General features: G+C 46.8%; 1 long non-coding RNA gene across 1 annotated transcript in view; it reads left to right on the top strand.

Annotated features, from left to right (window-relative positions):
- Positions 1 to 1,769: 1,769 nt before the first annotated feature.
- LOC137651885 (uncharacterized) overlaps positions 1,770 to 20,299 on the top strand; it is a 924,497-nt gene continuing 905,967 nt past the window's right edge. Inside the window, exon 1 of the long non-coding RNA XR_011046117.1 lies at positions 1,770 to 2,168. This is a non-coding gene — a long non-coding RNA (uncharacterized lncRNA). The remainder of the gene's footprint in view (positions 2,169 to 20,299) is intronic.

Here is a 20,299-nt window from a genome sequence, read left to right as displayed (position 1 = left end):
AAAAAACAAAGCAGATACGAAGGGGGAAAAAGACAATATCCAAAAAAACAAGAAACTCACTCGCTGAACAGAGAGAGAGAGAGAGAGAGAGAGAGAGAGAGAGAGAGAGAGAGAGAGAGAGAGAGAGAGAGAGAGAGAGAGAGAGAGAGAGATTGGGGAACCGTTTTCATATTCTACAATGTGTAATAAGTGAAGTAAACACTAATTGAATTGATTGAAACGTAGATACACTACAAATTAAATGCTAAATAAATTTAGGACGTTATTAAAACGTTTTCAATTGGTTTGGTCAAGGATAGGCAGTGATTGATGATAGATAGATGAAATGGGTATAAAATCAGTCAGGCTTAGAGAGAGAGAGAGAGAGAGAGAGAGAGAGAGAGAGAGAGAGAGAGAGAGAGAGAGAGAGAGAGAGAGAGAGAGAGGCAAATAAGATAATTTCTTTGGAATATATACATATATATATATATATATATATATATATATATATATATATATATATATAGGTATATATATGTATATATATATATAAATATATATATATATATATAATATATATATATATATATGAATAAATATATATATATATATATCTATATATATATATATATATATCTATATATATATATATATATATATATATATAAATATATATATATATATATATATATATATATATATATATATATATATATATACTTATATATGTACATATATGTATATACTGTATATATGCATATTTAAATAAATATATACATATATATATATATATATATATATATATATACATATATAAATATATATAAATATATATCATATATATATATATATATATATATATATATATATATATATATATATATATATATATATTGTATATATATAACTATATATATATATATATATATATATATATATATATATATATATATATATATATATATATATATATATATATATATATATATATATATATATATATATATATTACACTCATATAGGCTATATGTGTGTCTTCTTCCGCAGGAAATGTTCTGGCAGCTATCATTCTTACTTTGATCTGAATCATTATCTAAAATAAACATGTATTCATATATTCAAGCTGGTTTGTCGTGAACTTATAAAAATAGAACAAATTAATATTTGTGTTTAAAAACTAAAGAAATTGCCTGATTGTCCTTAATTAATCACATGATAGAGGAAGACGCTAATTATATATAATCTATAGCCTAATGAAGAAATACAGTATGATGTTATACAGGTAAAAACGTACAAAATTACATTTATCAGTCGGTGAAGTTATTAATTTTCTCAAGAACAAGCTACCTCAGACAAAAGAATTCAAACCCCAGACAATTTCTTAGAATATACAGTAGAATATATATTTCTTAGAATACTGTATACTAAAATACATTTTTGACAGTCTTGGCTTAACCTGATTTCGCATAAACAACACCATCACGATTACACGATGATAATCTTGAATTTCAGTGTTGCCACATCTGGGAATTTATCCCTAGATTTGGGGATATTTTGGTATCTGATGGAGATATTTTGTACAAATTTCTATGAAGAAACAAAAAATGAGTAAACCTTTATATTGTTGCAATTAGTTTACTTGCACTCTATATAAAGTATGGTGAGTAATTTCTATATTAGTTAAGTCTACAGGATCAGAAGAGAAGATATTTTTGGAAATAGGGATATTTTTGGTTGTTTTCGGGATTTTTTTCCATGAGTTAGGGGATTGTTGTGACCGCCTCACCTTCAACATGTCCGTGCGCGAAGTTTTATTTAAAAGTGTAGTGATAGTGTTTTTTTTTTCGAAATTATATCGGTTTCCATATCCAAAACTTGAAATTGGATAATCTTCAAGCAATCCATTTTAACTTTTCGTTGAGTAAATAGAATTTAGAGAAGCGATTATTATAATATTCGCTATCTAACCTTCAAGCAACCAAACCTATTTACGTTTACCCCTAGGCCACAAACACCAAAAATCCTGCCATATTTTACTGTATTTGAAGGAATCCTTTTATATATCAGCATGGTTCTTGATGGTAGGCCTATTTATTACACGTGTTTTGGGAATTTGCCGTCAAAATCAATATCTGCCGGGAGAAGAGTTTTGTCAAGTAACAGTTTTAATGGCTCATGGTGCCTGAAAAGTAAGTGAAAATTCAGACTTGTTATATATTTACCCCCTTTTTAATGGGGCGAGTTTCATATTTAAATTATTAAAATAACTCACTTTACTCGTTTCTTAGCCTATAACATTTCAGGCAGACCATCTATGTCATATATTCGTTGATTTATTGGCTTTTTATTAATTGAATTTAGGTCAGTTAGTGACTTTTATTGGCCAAGATTGGCCAAGTGATGTTTAATTACATTCAAGTTCATGTGAAATGAAAAATTAATTAACCTTATTCATATATTTTAAGTTTTCTCTGTTAGAAAAACTGTTATTATTGTACTGTATTACAGGGTAATGTAACCTAGGGAAAAAAATACTTTTTTTCTCTAGAAAAAAGTCCGATAAACTTAGTTTGGACTCTGTTAGACCTAAATTTATGTTTGCAGCCTTAATGATAATGAACAGAGCAGGTTTTTTTCATCTTACGAATGTTATCTATGAAAAAGTTATGTGTAGTATATGGTTTTTAAGGCTTAAGCATATGTTCTACTGCTGGGCTAATTGAAATATATGGCAGTCCAAATATTGTGGGTTTTATTATAGTTACGGATGGGAAAAGTTTTTATAATAAAAAACAGGTGTTTCCTATAGTAAAACACCTGTTATCTTAGAAAATGACACTTATTTTGATAGCAAATAAAAACTTAGTGAAATATAGGTTGATATATGATAGTTTAATTACTAGCGAAAATGAAATTTGCTAGAAGAAATGGACGAGTGCTGGCTAGCTTGTTGTTTTTCTCTATAGGTTTAATGGGGGCTGGGGGATAATAACTCACGTATTGGTTGATTTAATTGTGAAGTATGTTTTTTACTCTAAGTCCGTTGTTTACATCTGAGAGACTGGAGATGACTTATTGCGCGTGTGTTTTTTCCCATGGATTGCGGAACTTTCTGTGCATTTACAATGACATATCTGTCTGGTGTTTTTTTTTAAACCAATTAACAGCTTACAAGTAGTTCTTCATAAATTCCCGGATGTTCTTTTACAACATCTATTCCCACCCCCTTTTTTCTTCAGTTTCATCATGGCTTCCATATGTCAAGGTTATTCTTTGAGGGAGTGGGAGATGCATTCTCTCTTTTTCAGAGAAAATAAACGGGCATATGAGTTCCTACAGAACCATGGAGTCATCCCTTCAGACGTTCAGTGCCCCTCCTGCCAACAGCCATGCGTCTTTAGATCTCAAGTTAATCAGTCAAGGTTGCTAAGAAGGGAAAGCGTCGTGCATGCGGTTTTTCCGTAACCACATTTAAGGACACTCTCTTGGAAAAGGCTCACGTTCAAGCAGGGGAAATACTGCTGTTCGTGAATCATTTCCTTGAAAGGGACTTTTCGCACGGCAATGTCAACTATAACCTTGGCTGGACATTACAAACTTCGTTTAACTGGAGGTCTTAGTGTTCGGAAGTCGCGGGAAATTACTACCAGAACGTGCCGGCTATTGTTGGGCTTGGCATTGTCGTCGAAGTGGATGAATCCAAGTTTGGGAGGTCGAAATATAACAGAGGTAGGCCTTTGTCTGATGTGTGGGTGTTCGGTGGCATGGAGCAGGAGAGCAAAAGATTGTTTGTGGTCCCTTTGGTGGATCAACCAAGAAATGCCGAGACTCTTGTGCCCCTGATACAACGGTATATCAAGGTGGGGAGCGTAATCCACAGTGATTCATGGAATGGAGGCAAAGATCTCGCCACTGCTGGGTATGTGCACCTCACTGTGAATTATTCACAAAATTTTGTGGATCCCAAGACAGGTGCATATACTCAAAACATCGAAAGGCTGTGGCGGGATATCAAGAGTTACGTTCTCCATGGCGGAATTCAAAAAGAATATTTAATTCAATATTTATCTCGTTATGTCTTTATCCGTCAGGTACAAATTATTATAATAGGTATTTTAATGTTCAGTTTCGATTTTTCAATAATCAGCAAACTAAAGTGTGCTTATTTTTCGAGCACAAGAGGTCCGAGCTCTTACATAATTTCCTGCTTCAAGCCGCCAAACTGTACCCCAACCCATCTACCTCTATGTCTACGACAGGGTCAGTGACAGTTCTTCCTTTGTCAACGGAAGACCCTCAGCCTTCGACCTCCTGAAATTAAGGTAAAGATTTATTTGTGAATTGTGATTTCGTTTTAGTTTGTGACCTGGGAAGGAGGTCCGGGGGCTTGCCCCCGGCTAGGGGTTGTGACCTGGGAAGGGGGTCCGGGGGCTTGCTCCTGGCTAGGGGCTGTGACCTGGGAAGGTTTGTGTCCTGGGAGGGGGGTCCAGGGGCTTGCCTCTGGCTTGGGATTGTGACCTGGTAACTACTAGGTTAGGTTAGGTGGGTTTGTTAGGTTCTGTACCCTTTTACAAATCTCAAATGTGTTAAATAATCGTGTTTGGCCTATGTTCAGCCACTTACATGATCCATATATTTTTCCAACTGGTTATCTTGTTCTTATTTTGCATTTTTAAATATAAATTGTTCCGTAACCGAAATACAAACCACGCTATTTACATTGGGTTTACCTTTTAGCGCAGCTGAAATGGCGAGCCGTTAGAATTTAACGAGGGTGTATTACCCCCGCGCTAGTTAGCGGGGGGGGGGGGGTAGGGGAGTGGTAGCTAGCTACCCCTTCCCCCCTCACACACAGATGAATGCTCACTTTCACTTTTGACTCGGACTGTGACAGACGTCTCTGTCTTGGTCCTCTCTTGGCAGCCATTGTTTGTTTTGTCTTTACTTAATCGCTTACTCTTCTTTTACTCAATATATATGTAAACATGTTTTCATGTTTGTATATATATTTGAGTATAGAAATCAGTAAGTTTCCTTTTCAGAGTTGTGTGTGTAGTGTACGATATCTACGTGGAATCCTCGGCAGTTAGGCCACCACGGCGTAATTTTATGGGTGGCGATCGAGTTTGACTTCGGTCTTTCTCTCTCTCTCTCTCTCTCTCTCTCTCTCTCTCTCTCTCTCTCTCTCTCTCTCTCTCTCTCTCTCTCTCTCTCTCTCTCTCTCTCTCGAGGTCGTTCACCCTTTTACTATGTGTTACTACGCCCTTGTAGCTTTCTTTCCGTGGGGGGGGGTTGCTACGCCATACGTTTGTCTCAATTAGTTTATGAATCTAATTGTAGTTGTTAATTTTTCAGCTTGTAGAACGATTCCTTTCGAGGTTTTTGTTCTTTCTTTAGTGTTCATTCATTTTTAAATTACATAATTACATAGTTTCATAATTATAATTGTTATAATTCTGTTTTGGTTACAGCTCTCCTTCCGTGAGTGTAAGTGGTTGTGAGGGCACGTGCCTGTTGTGTAATTCTTGTTTCCTTTCCCTCGGGATTCCTCTTCGGAGCCTTCCTGGAGGAATGAATGTGTACTAATGATTTTTGTTTTATTTTTTTACAGTTACCGATCTAGTTCGTTTCTGTAATATGGCAACGGTGTGAGCTGTCTTGTTGAGGCCTGGGGATTCGGCTGTTGCTGCCTCCCCCCTTGTATTTTCGTCAGGGGCGTGTCTCCTTCTACTGGGAGTACTCCCGTGACGACGGGCAGCTCTCCAGTTCATTTTAGAACTCTCAGGAGGCTTGCCTCCTTGGGCGGGTAACTTTCCTTCTGAGGGAAGTTTTCCCTGTCCAGGCTTGAGTTTTCCCCTTTTGGGGGGTTCTTCTCTTGCCTTTTTTTCGTGCGACTATGCTCTTGGTGCTGAGCGGTCACACCTGCAGTTTCGCTCAAGGGGCTGGGCAACTGTAGGAGCCCCTCTTCGGAGGATTGCTCCTTTTAGGCCACTGGCTGACCAGTCTCTTCTACGAAGTGTTTCTCTTTCGTTCGCGAGAGAGTACACTCATAGAGACTCCTCTTCGGAGGATTCTTCTGCTGCTGTTGCTGTTGGCCTCCTTCGCCGTAAGTCCCACCGTCCGCCTCGTCGTAGGGCCTCTCATCTCCCTATAAGGGTGCTAAGAGGCGCCTTTTTGAATCTCTGTTTGCAGCCTACAACTCCTTCTTCTTGATCTACCGACGGGCAACGGTATTCCCGACGGACAACGGTCTTCTAACGGCCATCAGTCTCCCGGCGGACAGGCAACGGTCTTCCGATGGACATCTGTCTCCCGACGGACAACGTTCCCTTTGGGGCAAAGGGTTGCCTCCCACGGGGGTTCTTCCCTTGCGTGTCAGGGTTCCCCTGCGCGCCCTTCTGCTGTGTTCTCTCCTGCTCCTGCTCAGTGTTAGCGCACAGGCGCTCTCCTGCTCATCAGCGCTTCCTGATCGCTAGCGCTCTCCTTTCGCCAGCGCTCTCCTTTCGCCAGCGCTCTCCTGTTCGTCAGTGCTCTCATGATGATCATCCCTGCTGTTCCTGCTGGTTCCTGTTACGCGCCCTGTGCGCCCACGTTCGCCCTCGCGATCTAGAACTTCGGTTCAGGTCTGGGTCTGGGTCAAGGACTCTTCTTCTATGCGCAGGCTTCCAAGCGGTGCCTTCTGCTCGTCAGCGATCATCAGCTCGCCAGCGATCACCTGCTCGCCAGCGTTCACCTGCTCGCCAGCGCGCACAGGTGATTTTAGTATCGCCAATTCAACAGCGTTCTACACGTCAGCGATCACCTGTCTCTCGGCGATCTCCGGATCGCCCGCGTGTGTTACAGCCGGCGCGCCAACGTTCTCCAACGCTTCTGAAGGAACATGGTTCGCCAGCTACTAGCTCGCCATCGCCCACCTGCGCATGCTGCTCGCCATCGCCCACCTGCGCATGCTGCTCGCCATCGCCCACCTGCGCATGCTGCTCGCCATCGCCCACCTGCGCATGCTGCTCGCCATCGCGCGATCGCCCACCTGCGAATGCTGCTCGCCATCGCGCGATCGCCCACCTGCGGATGCTGCTCGCCATCGCGCGATCGCCCACCTGCGCATGCTGCTCGCCATCGCTCGCCAACGCGTCGACATGCCACAACGTGCCATTGCCAACCTGCGCGTTAGCGCTCACCAGCTCACCACTGATCGCCTGTTGATCCATATCGCCAGCGGTCTTCCTCGCCCACACAGCAGCGCGTTTCCTCGCCATCGCTGCATTCGCCGCCTCGGACTCGCGCTCATTCACCTGCCCACCCTCGCGACCACTCGCCTGGTCGCCCGCGGGATCGTTCGCCTGCGCGCCCGCGGGATCGTTCGCCTGCGCGCCCGCGGGATCGTTCGCCTGCGCGCCCGCGGGATCGTTCGCCTGCGCGACCGCTCGCCTGCGCGCCCACACGCCCACGTGCCTGCACGTCTACGCTCATGCGCGTCCGCGCACATGCTCTCCAATGTTTGCCCGCGCGCGAACCAACGGTATTCCATCGCGCGGACGGACGGCGTTTCGTCGCGCGAACCGACGGCGTTCCGTCGCGCGAACCGACGGCGTTCCGTCGCGCGAACCGACGGCGTTCCGTCGCGCGAACCGACGGCGTTCCGTCGCGCGAACCGACGGCGTTCCGTCGCGCGAACCGACGGCGTTCCGTCGCGCGAACCGACGGCGTTCCGTCGCGCGAACCGACGGCGTTCCGTCGCGCGAACCGACGGCGTTCCGTCGCGCGAACCGACGGCGTTCCGTCGCGCGAACCGACGCCGTTTCGTCGCACAAACGTCGGCTTAATTCTTGCAGTATCCATTGCTCGCCGACCACCAGCTCTCGCCCTTCCTACCAGGCTCGCCCTCCTCTGCGCTCCTTCGCTCACCTTCGTTTGCGTTCCTGCGTGACCGCGCATGGGCGCTTCCATGTTCGCCCACTCGCAAATCTTTGAATTACCATCGCGCGAGCTCCAGGGCGATTGCGACCACGATTCCCATTGGGGTTTTCGCAGCATGGCCAGCCTGGCGAGTTCTTCTGGAGCGTATTTCCAGAACACGGCCTCACCCCGTAAACGCAGAGCATGACACTTGCAAGAATAGGAAGAAACTTCGGGGAGGTCTGAGCAACACTCCTCTTTCCAGAACCTGGGTTAGCCCTTCCCCGTCATTCCCTGGAAGGATTTTTGGTGGGGGGCTTTCCGTTCGAGATTTCTCCATCGGCCAAGGGGTGACTGCTTACCCCTTCCTCTGGGGGCTTACCAGGTCCTTTCCCTCCTCGGTTATGGCCTGAGGTTTGGTTCAAGGAAGCTACAGGGAGATCATGGGTACTTTCCTCCTCTCGTGCTCAGGCACCTTGGCCTTTCGTCGTTAAGTATCTAACTTGCGGACAAGCTCGATGTTGTACCATCTGGACTCACTGACTGAGGGCTTCCTTCGGGTGTCTCTTCTGTGGAGGTCGACAACCTCAGACACCCTTCCATCCTTGAGAAGAGTTTGTTTGTGCCCAAGGACAGAGACTTAGACAGCGGCTGTGCGGAGGAAATCGACTTCCGTTTTCACTCCTCCAAGGCGCTTTCTTCCAGACTCTGCAGGGCTCCAGCGCCCTTTTCTTTCAACCATGTCGGCCTAAGTTATCGGCTACGACAACTGGGACAAGGTGTCCAATTGCAGTTTCCTCCTGTCAGGAACAGATGGCACGGGAGGCTCCCCCGGGGGGGCATAGTCCTAAAAGGAGCGGCAGAGTTCACGAACTCTAGGATTGCAGGTTTCCCGCTGGGAGGATGCTTAAGGTTACTCATCCGGATGACAGCTTCCCGATGCCCATTCCCGCACAATCTCTGTGATCAGCCAAGGATATCGCGCCTGCCGTCTTTGGAGGGCTGGTCAACTCCGGTAGGCTCGGGTTCGACCTTCTTCAGCGCCGGGACAAGCTTCCGGATGCTTACCATGAGTGTGGGTTCATGGTATTTTGTTTGGAGCCTTCTCTTCTTCTGCCTCAACATCTGGAGTATCTGGACATGATATTGAGTCAACGGCCTTACCCCGTTGGAAACCCTGCTTCTCGTCCGTCCAGGGAGGTTAAACAACGTTGGTTCTGGTCGGTACTTGGATGGGTGACCACCTGGGGACGCCAGATTCTGTTGCCACATCCTCCGAACCTTCCTTTCAGTTGACTGTGGCAAGACTGAGGAGAGTCGCAGTACCTGTTCTCAGTCAAGCAGAGCTTTCAGCCCTACCTTGGAACGTTTCCTAGTTCTCCTTTCCTCATTGACCCGTCTATAGTCCGAACGGTCGCCTCAGGATAAGTTCCATGTGGGGCGGTCCAAGTTCCGGTGGTTTCAAGCAACGTTTAACCGGACTTCCTGGCCCCTATGGGACCAGCGGAACTATTAGACCTGCAATGGGTGTTGACCTATAGAGCCTCTTGATGGTAGTGGATATTCTCGTCCTTTCCCCACATTCTTGATGCTGTTCTCGGACTCGTCAAAGGAAAGGGAGGGGGGGGGGCATGTTCCGGTCCAGGCCTATGGTCAAGACCTGAAGGATACCTCTCCATCATTCAGGCAGGCTTAGGGACCGTAGTCTGACCCCTCTACAGATCCTACAGCTCCTGCCGAGTCATCCCGCGTGCGTCGACTTCCTGATTCTGGCGTGTTCTAACCAGCAGGGGATGCATTTTCACACCTTCACATCTTGCAGTAGAGATACCGGAATGATTGAGATTCTCTCAATACCACCATCGGCTCTCTCATTCCAGGCAGAGGAATGTTCTCTCCGACTATCCGAGTAGAGCCTCGTAGAGAGAGTGTACTTGGGGGTCTTTGACTTTGAGTAACCAGCAAGTCCTGGTCTGGGGGACCTGATCGCGACAGTTTGGAACCTCAAGCTTCCGCCGTTCTTCCCCCCAGTCTCAGACCCCGAGACTCTGGCAAGATGCATTCCGGTGATGGTGGGACAACTTCGACGCCTGCGTCTTCCCTCCTTTTTGTCTGTGGACAATGGATCTCAACAAGACCAGGTTGTCTGTCAACCTTTCAATGGGAGAGCTCCACTGGGACTATGCGCAGAACGGTTTCTGGACCCTCTGCTTCCCCTGACGGAACTCCCGGGAGAGCTTCTCCCACGGCGCAGACTACTCAAACAACCACACTGCGACATCTCTCCCGAACCGGGGCGTCGCTTCGGCTTCATGCCTGGAGACACTACGCCTCCTCCTCAAGAAGAGACAACCCGCTACAGTCGCGGTACGGAGGTCGCGTCATCTGCGATAGTCATCCGCAGGGGTCTTCCAGGCAAAGTGAAGAGTCTTCGGTGGTTGGTGCCGTGGGAGATATACCTCTTCCCTTGAGGCCTCTTCTCCAGCAATAACGGTCTTATTGCCTTTCGGCGGGAGGAAACTCCTTTCCGCTCTCGGCAATGAAGCCTGTCGCTCAGCCTTTCCCTGACCTTCAGGCTTAAAGGAATAACTTTTTCCTGCCCGCTGGATCTTTCCTCGCTCATGCGAAGCTACGATCGTCCCTGCCATAGTCGGAGGAAGAACTCCAACTTGGAGCATGGCTCGGACTTTTAGTCCTTTAAGAGATCTTCTCAAAACCCTTTACGACAGGCCTCGGATTGTATTCCGCCTTGGGTCTGCTGCTCACTCTGGCCACGGCCAGTGTGTAAGCAATCTTCTTGGCCTCGTACGACTCCGCCCTTTCTAAGGAAGAGGGGAAGGCAACATTCAGGTTCGCTCCTGAGTTGTTGGCTAGACTCAGAATCTGGGGGTCCCGGCCCTTCGGTCCAATTCCTTCAAGATTTCGAGTCTTCATTCTGTATCTGATGTCCCAAGACCTTCTCTTTCTTGCCAGTAAAGGAATCGAAAGGTTAGCTTTGGGAACAGCTGCAGTTTGTCCTCAGTTGCAGCCGATTTGGGAGCACAAGGAGGACACGGGGGAGAGTCACCAGTATACCTCTTCAGCCCGGACTCAAGGACATTCATCTCGACCTGTCTCCAGACTCTCCCCCGTCACGTCGCCCTACAGCACGATGTCAGATACATCGCAACGTCCCTGGCCTTCGAGTAATACTACTCTGTGACGCAGGTGCTACAAGCTGGAGTCTGGAAGCGTCTAATGACCTTCGCAGCCCGCTTCCTGCAGGGCGTGACCCACAGGAGTCTCGATACGTTTTCTATCGCTCTGTGGTGGCTACACAACAGCTGGTCTAACCTCAGGCTCCTTTTTGGACAGGTAGCAGAAGGTTGAGGGCATTGTTATCAGGTTTTAGTCTGCATGAACGAAAGAAGTATGTCTGGCCCTTATTTCTTTCTTCATCATCCCCTCTACGGGGAAGCAGCATCCTGGTCTCTGCATAGCTGATCTCGAACCTCTGCAGGTAAACCATGCTTCTTTGTGTTCCGAGTATTGAGTCAATACTGTCGCGTCCCCCATACCCTGACGAGGTGGTATTGGGAACGTCCTAACCCAGAGTTCCTTCTGGAACTCCAGGTCAACTGCCTAGGACGGGTCACACTTCTTCCTTCACACACAAGCTTATATAGGCCACACGGTCCCTTGCGGGGCAAGGAACTTGTGAGGTGCAGGGACTCCTTTTCTCGAGTGCGACTCACTCGGATTCTGAGTCCCCGGGTAGAGCCAAAGCCAGTATGGCTGGGGACTTTCCACCCTACCTAATGGGTAAGTCACCCAATGTAAATAGCGTGGTTTGTATTTCGGTTACGGAACAAATGACAAATTCGAAGATAATTTGTATTTTTCCTAACCATACAAACCTTAGCTATTTACACATATTTGCCCGCCAGCCCTGTCCCCCAAGACAAGTCCTACCTCTAAGTGAAAGTGAGCATTCATCTGTGTGTGAGGGGGGGAGGGGTAGCTAGCTACCACTCCCCTACCCCCCCCGCTAACTAGCGCGGGGGTAATACACCCTCGTTAAATTCTAATGGCTCGCCATTTCAGCTGCGCTAAAAGGTAAACCCAATGTAAATAGCTAAGGTTTTATGGTTAGGAAAAATACAAATTATCTTCGAATTTGTCATACTTACCCGCTGGTTATATAATGGCTAAAGTCCCTGAAGCCTCGGCAGGAGATTCAAAATCTCTTGCCCAGCTTAGCGCAGATATGCTAGGTGTACCCCAGCGCCCTCGCGGTACAACAGGTAGAACTATACTCAACCAATTCAGATTTTTTCTGCCGCCCTAGCTGGCTGTACTATTGGAAATTCTCTCTCGTTTTCTTACTCTGTTTGGACGTTATTTGTTGATGTATTAACGTTTTTGAGTTTTGGCTTGCGCATTTTTGTTTTATTTGATCTGTGATCACGTATTTATAACTTAAAAGGTAGGGTTAGAAGGTTTTTCAACCTTTTTTAAACCTCACGAAAGCATAGGGGCGAAATGTAAACATTTCGACCTATGATGACGTCACAGCCTCTTCCGTAGGCTAAAAGTCTGTCTTGCTTTTTACAAAGAAATTTAAGTGAATATGCTTTTAGAGTATTAAGTTATAAATTAGATTGAAAGAATTATTTTGAGAAAATTTTATCCTTTTAATAGTTTTCTTTAGATAATCTTCGATCTGTTTGCAAAGATTAACTAGTGTTCAGTTTATTTTTGTTACGTAGTAGTCAGTATCGTTACGATGTTACTATATATTGTAGCGATTTTATGAATTGTACTTTATAAAAGGAACACTTTAGTTTGCAATTAATTGGTCCTTTCAGTATTTTTTCCTTAGAGATTAAAGGAAGTTACAGTTCAGTTTATTTTATACGATGCAGTATTCTTTACAATCGCCGTAGCGCACAATTTTATGTATCGATGTTGCTTTGGTGGTTTTCGGTATACTAAAATTGTGCGTATATTATTTTTAGAAGTTCCTATGATGCGAGGGTTTATTTTAAATATTAAACTTAGCCGGTGAATATATAATAGCTGACGTCTCGGACGGCTCGACAGATACCAAAAACTCGCGAGCGATCGCCATGAAGGTTGCGGGTGTGACCACCAGCGCCGACTATCGGCCAGATACCGCATATACTTGTCAAGGTCTCCAGTTCTTCTCTGTCGGTCTTGTCGACAAGTTGGTTCCGCTCGCTGATGACCTTGAGTTTTCGACCTTTTTGGTGAAGTACTTTACTGTATTTTGGTTGTTTTTGAGCTTTCGCTGTGACGGGTGTTTTTTCTTCAATTAAACTCTTGAAACCCTTTTTTTGGCTAGTGTTTATTGTTGATGACTTTGGTTTTGACTTGGATTTTCTCTGATTGTTCAATATGGCTGACCCTTCTCCTGTCCCTGGACCTAAATTTCGCAAGTGTGCGAGGGATTGCAACAAACGTCTTCCCAAGGCCTCTATCGACCCACATACCGTTTGTTCTAATTGCCGGGGTAAATCCTGCCAATTAGGAGATCGGTGTGATGAGTGCGTGGTCTTGTCGGAATTCGACTGGCTTGAATATGACAAATATACTCGTAAGCTGGAGAGAGATAGGGTGAGGAGAAGCTCCTCTAGGTCGTTGGAATTTTCCTCCTCCCATGCCCCTGAACCTAATCCTTCCCCTGTAGTAGTTGTTCCTGAACCCCCTACTAGCACTCATGAACCGTCCATGCGGGATATGTTTCTTGCGATTCAAGCTTTAGGCGAAAAAGTTGAGTCCTTAGCATCGGACCGTAACCAACTCATGTCAGATGTTAAGTTGTTGAAGTGTCAGAGTGGTAAAACAGAAAATCGTAGTGATAAAGTGATAAGTGCGCAAAGTGTATTTAGTGTTGCGACCGAGGGTTCGTCTGTTCGTGCTTGTCGCTCCCCTAGTCCGAGACCTCTTTCAGGCTCCCCTGCACCAGGGAGAAGTAATGTCGTAGGACTTAAGGGGACGAGAGGCTTTAACCAACGTACAGACGTTCCCTCTTTGGTATCGGACGTTTCTCGTCAAGATCGCCCTTACCATAAGACGGGTGAGACTGTGTTCTCCTCGTCATCTGAAGACTTATCGCACAAGAAACCTTGGCGCAAGGTTTCTAGACCCTTGAAGCGAAAGTCAGTCCCTTCAGGACAGGTCCAGCGTCCTGGCTGTAGCCATTGGGACGACTCTGACCTTTTGCAGTCGTCGGAAGACTGTTCGCCTATTAAACGCAAGCGTAACACGGGGTCCGAGGGTCGCGGTAAAGGCAATGTTTTGCCAACACAGACGTTACCGACGTCACGGCCCGTTCCGACTCCCGTTGATCCGAAGTGGGTTGTCCTGCGGGACATGCAGACTAAGCTTGCCTCCCGTATGGAAGAGTATGACGTTGAGCAGGTTCGCGATGATCCTTTGCTTTCGAGTCGCCTTTACGCTGAACGAGACTCTGGCCGTCAGCCGCCCAAACGAGTATTTACTCGTCCGTTTGACGTTAGTGCTGACGTTTCTAGTACTTTGAAACGTGATGTCAGTAGTTTTTCACGTCAGTCACGTGACGTGGATCCTCCCTTGCTGCAGTCTTGTATTGACGTTCAGCCGCTGCCGCCGCAGCCCCGCACTGACGTTCGCCGACCGGCTCCGTTGCCTCGACGTGACGTTGAGCGTCAGTCACCGCAGTCGGAGGTTGTTTTGCCTGCTCAGTCTATGCAGTCAAGGCAGTTCCGACGTGACGTCGAGCGTCAATCGACTTCAGCTGTTGTTGTTGGTCAGTCACAAGGATTTCAGTCCTTTCAGCAGCGGCGTGACTTCGCTTCCTCTACTGCTACTGCTGCTCCTTTGCTTGTTGACATTGCCTGTCAAGCGTTGCCGCCGCGGCAGGTCTCTCCTTTTCATGAGACTCGGCAATTGTCGGACGAGGTTCCGTCAGATGAGGGAGTTGCTGATCCCCCTCCAACTGATATTCCTTTGGGGACTTTGTCAGACGGAGAGGAGCCTAAAGCTGCTCAGCCCTCTATGGACTTTAAAAAAATCATGCTGATTTTTAAGGATCTGTTTCCTGACCATTTTGTAACTGCTGCTCCTCGTTCGCCTCCGTCAGAGTTTACGCTAGGCCTAGCTACTTCGACTCCGTCGTTTACTAAGCTAGTGCTCTCTCGCTCTTCTAAGAGAGCTTTGCGTTTGCTAGGCGACTGGTTGATCACCAGGAGGAGTTTGGGGAAGACAGCCTTTGCTTTCCCTCCTTTTAAACTGGCTTCTAGAGCGAGCGTCTGGTATGACACGGGAGAAGTTCTCGGCTTGGGAGTTCCTGCCTCTGCCCAGGGAGACTTCTCAAGCCTCGTAGACTCTCCCCGTCGCCTGGCCATGAGACGCTCTAAAGTTCTCTGGTCCTCCTCGGACCTTGATCATCTCCTCAAAGGGGTTTACAGGGCCTTCGAAGTTTTTAACTTCTTAGATTGGTCGCTAGGAGCCTTAAGCAGGAAGATCTCTTCGGCCGACCGTGATGTTTCCGTGCTTATTATGTCCTGCATGGACAAAGCCATCCGTGATGGCTCTAATGAGCTCGCCGCTACCTTTACGGCAGGAGTCCGTAAGAAGAGGGAGACTCTTTGCTCGTTCCTTTCGGCAGGAGTAACTCCCTGCCAAAGGTCGGAGCTTCTCTTTGCCCCGTTGTCATCTGCCTTGTTTCCTCAGCAGTTGATCAAGGATATTGCGGCTTCTCTGGTGCAGAAGGATACCCACGACCTGATGGCTACGTCGGCGCGCAAGGCTGCTCCTTCATCGTCTTATGTCGTAAGACCCAAGCTCGATACCCCAGCTACGAGGTTTATCCCGCCCTTTCGTGGCAGAGCTCCCAGTAGGGGAGGCGCTCGTGCCGACAGTAAAAGAGGCAAGAGGAGAGGATTCAAGTCCTCCCGTGGCAGAGTCTGACTGCCCACGTCCTCAGACAGCGGTAGGGGCCAGACTGAACAACTTCTGGCAGGCCTGGGAGAAGAGGGGTGCAGACCGAGAGTCTGTGTTGTTGCTCAAGGAGGGGTACAAAATACCTTTTGTACGGAGACCTCCTCTAGTAACAGTTCCTTTAGACCTCTCTCCCAGGTATCGAGAAGAGTCAAGGAGACAGGCACTACAACAGCAGGTGTCTCAGTTGCTAGAGAAGGGAGCGGTGGTGAAAGTCTCGGACCTTCAATCACCGGGATTTTACAACCGTCTCTTCCTAGTCCCAAAGCATACAGGAGGTTGGAGGCCAGTGCTGGATGTCAGTGCGCTCAACGTTTTTGTTGTAAAAACAAAATTTACGATGGAGACCACGAAGTCCGTCCTAGCAGCGGTCAGAGAGGGAGACTGGATGGTCTCTCTCGACCTGCAGGATGCGTACTTCCACATTCCTATACACCCGGATTCTCAACCGTATCTGAGGTTTATATACAGGAATGTGGTGTACCAGTTCCGAGCACTGTGCTTCGGCCTCAGCCCTGCTCCTCTTGTTTTTACGAGGCTCATGAGAAATGTGGCAAAATTTCTTCATTTATCGGGAATTCGAGCCTCCCTGTACCTGGACGACTGGCTACTCAGAGCGTCGTCCCGTCATCGCTGTCTGCAGGACCTTCAATGGACGTTGGATATTGCAAAGGAGTTGGGACTGTTAGTGAACCTAGAGAAGTCTCAATTGAATCCCTCCCAAACGATTCTCTATTTGGGGATGGAGATTCGCAGTCTAGCTTTTCGGGCTTTTCCGTCTGCCACCAGGATAGATCAAGCCTTGCTCAAAGTCCGCCTCATGCTGAGAAAAGACCGTTGCTCAGTAAGAAGTTGGATGAGCCTCCTAGGGACCCTGTCATCCCTGGAACAATTTATCTCTCTAGGGAGACTTCACCTTCGCCCTCTCCAGTTCCATCTAGACTCCCATTGGGTCAAGAGCAAGACTTTGGAAGCTGTTTCAATCCCGATCTCCGAGCCAGTAAAGACGTGCCTGAACTGGTGGGACAGCAACATAAGTCTTCGAGAGGGTCTGTCCCTGGCGGTCAAGAACCCAAACCACGTGTTATTCTCAGACGCGTCGGATTTGGGTTGGGGAGCGACTCTGGACGGTCTGGAATGTTCGGGTCTTTGGACGTCAGATCAGAGGAGCCTGCACATCAACTGCAAGGAGCTGTTGGCTGTTCACTTGGCCTTGACGAGTTTCGAGAGTCTTCTCCGAAACAAAGTGGTAGAAGTGAATTCGGACAACACCACAGCCTTGGCGTACATCTCCAAGCAAGGAGGCACTCACTCCCACACACTGTTCGTCATCGCAAGGGACCTCCTCATCTGGTCAAAAGATCGAGGCATCTCACTGTTGACAAGGTTCATCCAGGGGAAATTGAACGTCTTGGCGGACTGTCTCAGTCGGAGAGGTCAGGTGATCCCCACAGAATGGACCCTCCACAAGGACGTGTGCAAGAGTCTTTGGATGACTTGGGGTCAGCCCACCATAGACCTCTTTGCGACCTCTTTGACCAAAAGGCTCCCGACCTATTGCTCTCCAGTCCCAGATCCAGAGGCGGCCCACATAGATGCTTTTCTGCTGGACTGGTCTCACCTGGACGCGTACGCATTCCCGCCGTTCAAGATCATCAACAGGGTTCTGCAGAAGTTCGCCTCTCACGAAGGGACAAGGGTGACGTTGGTTGCTCCCCTCTGGCCCGCGATAGAGTGGTTCACAGAGGTACTTCAATGGCTGGTAGACGTTCCAAGGAGTCTGCCTTTAAGGATGGATCTCTTACGGCAGCCCCTCGTAAGGAGTCTTCATCAAAGCCTCCCCGCGCTTCGTCTGACTGCCTTCAGACTATCGAAAGACTCTCAAGAGCTCGAGGATTTTCGAAGGAGGCAGCCAGAGCGATCGCGAGGGCTAGGAGAGCGTCTACTATCAAGGTCTACCAGTCGAAGTGGGAGGTCTTTAGAGATTGGTGCAAGTCATCATCCATTTCCTCTTCCAGTACCTCTGTAGCCCAGATTGCAGACTTTCTCCTGCATCTGAGAAATGTTCGCTCCCTCTCTGCTCCCACTATTAAGGGCTACAGGAGCATGTTGGCTTCTGTGTTCAGACATAGAGGCTTGGATCTGTCCAATAATAAAGATCTCCAAGATCTCCTTAAGTCCTTCGAGACCTCTAAGGAGCGTCGTATGTCAACTCCTGCTTGGAACTTAGACGTGGTCCTAAGGTTCCTAATGTCCGACAGGTTTGAGCCCTTGCATTCAGCCTCCCTGAAGGATCTCACCCTCAAGACGCTTTTTTTGGTGTGCTTGGCTTCGGCTAAAAGGGTCAGTGAGATCCATGCCTTTAGTAAAAACATCGGCTTCTCTACAGATAAAGCCACATGTTCACTTCAGCTTGGTTTTTTGGCCAAGAATGAACTGCCTTCTCGTCCTTGGCCTAAATCTTTTGATATACCTTGCCTGTCAGAAATCGTAGGCAACGAGGTTGAAAGAGTACTGTGCCCAGTTAGAGCTCTTAAGTTTTATTTAGCTCGTACTAGACCTTTACGAGGTGGGTCTGAGGCCTTATGGTGCTCCGTTAAGAAGCCCTCATTGCCTATGTCTAAAAATGCTTTATCGTACTTTATTAGATTTTTAATCCGAGAGGCACATTCTCACTTAAGTGAGAGAGATCGTTGTTTACTTAAGGTCAAGACGCACGAAGTAAGAGCGATAGCAACTTCCGTGGCTTTTAAGCAAAACAGGTCTCTGCGAAGTATTATGGACGCGACCTTTTGGCGGAACAAGTCGGTGTTCGCTTCATTTTACTTAAAAGACGTCCAGACTCTTTATGAGGACTGCTACACCCTGGGTCCATTCGTTGCAGCGAGTGCAGTAGTGGGTGAGGGTTCTACCACTACATTCCCTTAATCCCAATATCCTTTTAATCTTCTCTTGAAATGTTTTTAATCTTGTCTTGGGTTGTACGGAAGACTGGGAAGTCTTTCGCATCCTTTTTGATTTGGCGGGTGGTCAAATGTCGTTTCTTGAGAGCGCCCAGATTAAGGGTATTGATGAGGTCCTGTTGTATGGGTGGTCGCCCTGGATATAACAGCTCCTGGGAGTCTTTCAGCATCCTGAGAGGATGGCTGGGCTTCGTGAGGAAAGCGGACTAATAAGGCAGAGTAATCGTCAGAGTCAGCTTCCTTACCAGGTACCTATATTTAAGTGGGTTTTGTTATGATATAATTGTCAAAAACTCATGAGCATATACGCCTTTATTGTATTAATACTGGTCTCTACCCACCACCATGGGTGTGAATCAGCTATTATATATTCACCGGCTAAGTTTAATATTTAAAAATTATATTTTGATTATAAAATAAATTTTTGAATATACTTACCCGGTGAATATATAAATTAAAGGCCCTCCCTTCCTCCCCGATAGAGACCCAGCGGACTGAGAAGAACTGGAGACCTTGATAAGTATATGCGGTATCTGGCCGATAGTCGGCGCTGGTGGTCACACCCGCAACCTTCATGGCGATCGCTCGCGAGTTTTTGGTATCTGTCGAGCCGTCTGAGACGTCAGCTATTATATATTCACCGGGTAAGTATATTCAAAAATTTATTTTATAATCAAAATATCATTTTTAATTTATAAATATTATATCGATTAAGGTAATATTTGATATTTAATATTTTGTTTCATTTATATGGGATTCGGTACTTTTGCATTCCAATTCAAACAATTGTCCAGTGACAGAATTATAAGTCTCTCCCTTCGGAGTTCATTTCGTTTGAGAGAGCGTATACTTTGGTTTTCAGGTAATTATGAAACTATCTTTGTGCCTAAGAGTAAAGTGCAAATTTTTTAGTGATAAATTGTGCAGTGAATTTTATTCAGTGGAGAGTGCTTCTATTCGGACCTGTCGTTATCCTAGCCTTAGACCTCTGTCGAGCTCCCGGACCCAGGGGAGAAGTTAAGTCGAACGGCGAAAGGAATCGAGAGGGTAACCAGGCGTTACAGTCTTTTAAGACCCGAACTGAAGTCCTCTCGAGCGTTTTCTGTCGATCACCAGAATGCTCACCCTCGCTATAGATAAAGCGAGGTTTTAGTGTTTTCAAAGGCGCTAAGCTGAAAACAAAATTAGATTTGTTCTGCGTGTGTTACGTTTCATGCGGCGCAGACGCAGTGCCGCCACCCCCACCTGATGGGTGTCGTCTCTCGACAGTGGCAAGCGCTATGGATCGACGAAGATAATGCTGAATACGTTTCGCCTCAGGTTGATCCTTGATCTTTGTAGTTAGGCATGAAACAGCATCTATCTTCGTTTATGCAGTCTTTTCAGCCTGCCGTTAACAGTGCGGTTGGGTGTCTCGAATCCGGTCTTCGACACAGTCGCACAGGCGACGTGTCTTTAACGGTGAGGACTCGGTG

Source organism: Palaemon carinicauda, chromosome 13 (genome assembly GCF_036898095.1).
Source record: "Palaemon carinicauda isolate YSFRI2023 chromosome 13, ASM3689809v2, whole genome shotgun sequence".
NCBI classification, from domain to species: Eukaryota; Metazoa; Arthropoda; class Malacostraca; order Decapoda; family Palaemonidae; genus Palaemon; species Palaemon carinicauda.
This window is presented reverse-complemented; position numbering and strand designations above follow the sequence as displayed.